Source organism: Leptodactylus fuscus, chromosome 7 (genome assembly GCF_031893055.1).
Source record: "Leptodactylus fuscus isolate aLepFus1 chromosome 7, aLepFus1.hap2, whole genome shotgun sequence".
NCBI classification, from domain to species: Eukaryota; Metazoa; Chordata; class Amphibia; order Anura; family Leptodactylidae; genus Leptodactylus; species Leptodactylus fuscus.
In genome coordinates, this window is record NC_134271.1 from 3,208,331 (window position 1) to 3,213,035 (window position 4,705).

The following is a 4,705-nucleotide window of genomic DNA, read 5'->3' on the forward strand; positions in this document are numbered from 1 at the left end:
CCCTGACAGTGTCATACACTATGTATTATAGATATATATAGTCCTAGGAGCCCTGACAGTGTCATACACTATGTATTATAGATATATATAGTCCTAGGAGTCCTGACAGTGCCATACACTATGTATTATAGATATATATAGTCCTAGGAGCCCTGACAGTGTCATACACTATGTATTATAGATATATATAGTCCTAGGAGCCCTGACAGTGTCATACACTATGTATTATAGATATATATAGTCCTAGGAGCCATAGCTATGACAGTAAGGGCCCATTCCCACGTAGTAACGCGGCGCTCAATCTGACTTGTAAACAAATGGGTTAAAAAGCCTCCCATTGATTTCAATGTGTAGCGCATGTAAGACGGCACCCAATGAAGTCAATGGGATTCTGTTTTAACGCGCTCACTCTGACATGTGTTTACGTGTCAGATTGAGCGCCACATTACTATGTGGGAATGGGCCCTGATACAGCAGGTTACTACGTAGCACAGGGTTCTTTTTGGGTTTGGGGGTCTCTGGTCTTTGGTTTGTTTTGGGTTATACAAGTTCGGCATAAACCAGAAGTGCAATCCTTATACTGTGAGGTCTCTTCACACCCCAGAATATAATGGGTGGAGGCATAAAAGATAAAAAGCATTTGTATTCACCTCTCTGGGGCCTCCTTATGGCGTCCGGTGACCCCTTTCTGTCTGCTTGGTGATGTCATGCACCTGGGGTCACCGCTTAGGCCCAATCACAGGCCTCAGCAGTGACCCCAGGCCAATGGCGTTACTAGGTGACAGAGAGATCACCAGACGCCATATGAGGGCCCCAGAAAGTTGAGTGAATGTCAATAAACCTCCTCTGGTCTCCACCTATGGCATCCATCATGTGACCGGCGCTGTCACCCAGAGCATTTTGGTGTTTTCCTTATCCCAACCTGTTTAGCCTTTCCAAAGATATAAGCCCTTTTAGTGATGACGCTCATGTTAGAGTTTACTAGCCAAGTGGGCGTTACCACTCTTTCTGGAGGCGGGGTCTATTTGTGCTTTAGGGTACTACCCACTAAGCGAATCGATCCTAATACCCCTAATCATCACAACAAGGGATTATATCTTTGGAATAGCTGAACGGATTTGGATAAGGAAAACACCAAAATGCTCCGGGTGACGGCGCCGATCAGATGATGATATCATTGGGATTGTCAAACCTAAAGACTGGTCCACTATAAAGACCATGCAATTTTAGGAAGAGATTTTTTGTGGCCTTGTACGTTCTACACTGTCAGCAATAAATAAAACACAAAGCGAGCGCGTGAATGTTTGTTCCCTGTTAAAATGTTTGTTGTCTTATAAAATGCCCATCCCTTTAAGAACACGTAGACTTCCCTTGATACCGTCATATAACATGTTGTTGATCTATACACTATAAACACGCTGCTGTTTGCTCTCGCTCATATACATTTTATTCAACATTTTGTTTTCTGTTTCTATAAAAGTTCATCCTGAGAAAGACAAAGGCAAATATACCATAGAGATAAGATTAGATAATAAGATAAGAGCAGTGACGTAATTACCGCCATAAGAGCAGAGGCAGCTGCCATAGGGCCCGGGACATTAGGGGCCCGGTGACAGCCACTACCGCCACGGTTTTATATTTTTTAATAGGCCGTTATGGGCCCTATCTACTTACCGATCAGGCGCCACTATGGGGCACAATAGAGTGCGCAGGAATGCGGAGGAGGGGTCGGTCGGGGGGGGGGGGGGGGGACCATGTCAAAAGTTCGCCAAGGGGCCCCACCATTCCTAGTTACGCCACTGGATGAGAGACTTCACTAGGAAGGTCTTGGAGGGGGGGGCTCATACTGGGTTTATACCATTCGCTCTGTGAGGAGTCCTGAGAATCTTCATTGTTAGCTATAATGTGGGGTGGGAAGTGGTCATCAAAAGGTTAAAAAAAGCTCAAGACATTTGTGTCCTTGACCTCGGCGGCCGCTAATAAGGAGCTGGTGACGGATCTGAATGACATCATTGGTCCCTCTCCAGCTGCCCATAGCCCCGGGACAGGCGACTATACATTATTGGTTTTATACATTTCCCCAACACAACAGAGGTTGGCCCAATCATTATGGAAGGACCCCTGACAGATGGATCGTCTTCCAAGGACCAGTCAGTGTTGGTCCCAATTTAACAGAAACATCTACAAGATGCCGAGGGAAACCTTTAGTAATGATCTCCTAGGAGGTTATTCGGGGATGGACTTTCCTTTCTATCCTCTGTATATAGAACCTCTTCTGCCTTTAGGAGACCATTCTGTAAGGACATTACAAGTCGTCTTCTCATAGAGGTTTCACTCTTACGTATAGTTTATGTATCCAGGAGTATACAGGAGACACAAATACCTGAGTGTACCGGGCTGTAAACCTGTGACCCAGACAGATCTTTATGGAGTCGTGTTTGGATGACAATTGCTTATATGAGGCTGCTTAGGACGGATTTAGACACAGCCTATAAATGTCCCACTCCCACCTATATACTCATATTATATACTCATACTGTATACTCACGCTATATACTCATATTATATACACACACTGTATAGTCATATTATATACTCACGCTGTATACTCATATTATATACTCATACTATATACTATATACTCATAATATATACTATATTATGGCCACCAGTTTGTATTTCGGAGGACATTGTTGTCTTCATGTTTGACTTGTTGAGTGATTTGCAGCACTGCCCTGTAGTCCAATACTACGGCTACATGGACCATTGACAGGACAACTTACATAGCAGTGCATGGGAAGGTTCTTCTAGAGAACTGGGCGTCCATGGTAAAGGCTACCTAAACTTTCCAACAAATGGCATTGGAGACATTAATACATTTTAGATAACAGATGGCAGTCGGGATTGGTCATACATGTTACACTAGTTATACCCTGAATGGATCACGACAGGGGGAGTCTACAATGGAGAAGGATTTTTTGCTGATAAAACTAACAGTCCGATGACCAGCGCCCTACGGATCAGCTCTTCATGCCATGCCTGGTCCCGTTACACTATATGTCCACTATGTAAGTATTGGTTTAGATTGAGCAGGTCGCTTATTTTTTTCTATAACTTTTTTGAATCTGTCTCTGATTTTTGGGCGCAATCCGTCTCAAAATCAGCAGCAAAATCCGCCACGTGAATGAGTCTGGCTGGGACTTTCAGGAACCGCGATTTACACCTTGATAAGTTCCTGCACGGCCGAAGAATATGTGAAGGTGAACAAGAAGGTCTCCGTGTGATGTGATGGATTCACGCGTTCCATCAGTCAGGGTCTGCAGGTTGTTCCCACCATTGAGATTCTTTTGCTGATAGTTTTATTGTCTTATCAAATACATTTTATCTTACAAACATTGAAGACATCACAAATACAAGGAACCATAACTGAACCAATCCAACGTCTTCATACAGCAGAAACACTTTCTAACCTTTACTAGAACTTCTCTATGTTTACTATGGGGGCTCCAAACATCAGGTCAGTGCAGTCTATGGAGCAGTGGTGGAGCATGGAGAGCATATAACTTACTACAAGACATGGGGGGTGGCCACTATTATAGGAATATGGGGAGCAAGACTGATCCTGGTATCTTCTGGGGAGTCCATATTATAGACAGGCGGATCACCTCTGTAAGGGAAGGCCGGTGACAACCTCCATGACATGGTGACCTTAATGGTTGTCACGTTTTGTCCATTGGGACCAAGGCTGAAAAATTGGCTGGGGGCGTCAAACAACGTGCTGCCAATGTAAGGGATGGAAAGTCAATCAGGTCTCAGAATATTGGGGTCACTTTGTGCATCTCGTGATTTTGACACCCTTTGTGCACCATGAGCAGAGGAACACTGTGAGATGTTTCCTCTCTATTCCCCACTTCATTTAAAGGGTCTCTAGTATTTAAAAAGGGGTTTCCTTATAATATAAGAAATCCTTTACAATCTACTTACCTCTATCCCCATCCTCTTCCCTTATATATCAATCTATAGTGAGTCCGATCCACCTCATATGAAAACTGATATTGTTAGAGGGAGACTTGACTTCAATGTCTAGGAAGGTTGGTGGCGGTTCCTGGGTAGTCGCCCCTCTTGCCCACCCAATAATATAATCCCGCCTGGAATCTTTACCCAAGAGTTCACCAAACCAGTAGAAGCCATGTCCTTTCACCCATCGTGCAGTAGTACTACCCTGTGAATGTTCTTCATCCAGGACATCCCAGAAACTTCTTACATCAAGTATTAGTCATGACCAAAATAATGAACTGTCTTCCAGTGGTTCTCATGCCGATGTCAGCCACGTTATTGGGACATTCGAGGAACTGTTGACCAGGCTTTGGCAACAAAGATGCTTCTAAGACAGAAAAGTACAGAAGGTTGTAGATATGAAATGCAACTAGTTATACACAGAGTAGAGATGGAAAAACATCTCCAAGACCAAAAATGTCCAACCTATCCCATTGGAATGGAAGCTGCAATAACGTAGAAGGTCCACACGAGCTCTACATCCATAATAACCACCTATAGGACATATCTACATAGTAACAAACTGCAGGACAGATAGTGCAGAAGACCTGAATGTCCCATAGACATGGTCACCCATGAACAATCTCACCTTTGGAAGGATGAAGAACCTTCTAGAAGCTGACATCAGAAGATAACAACAGTTCTGGTA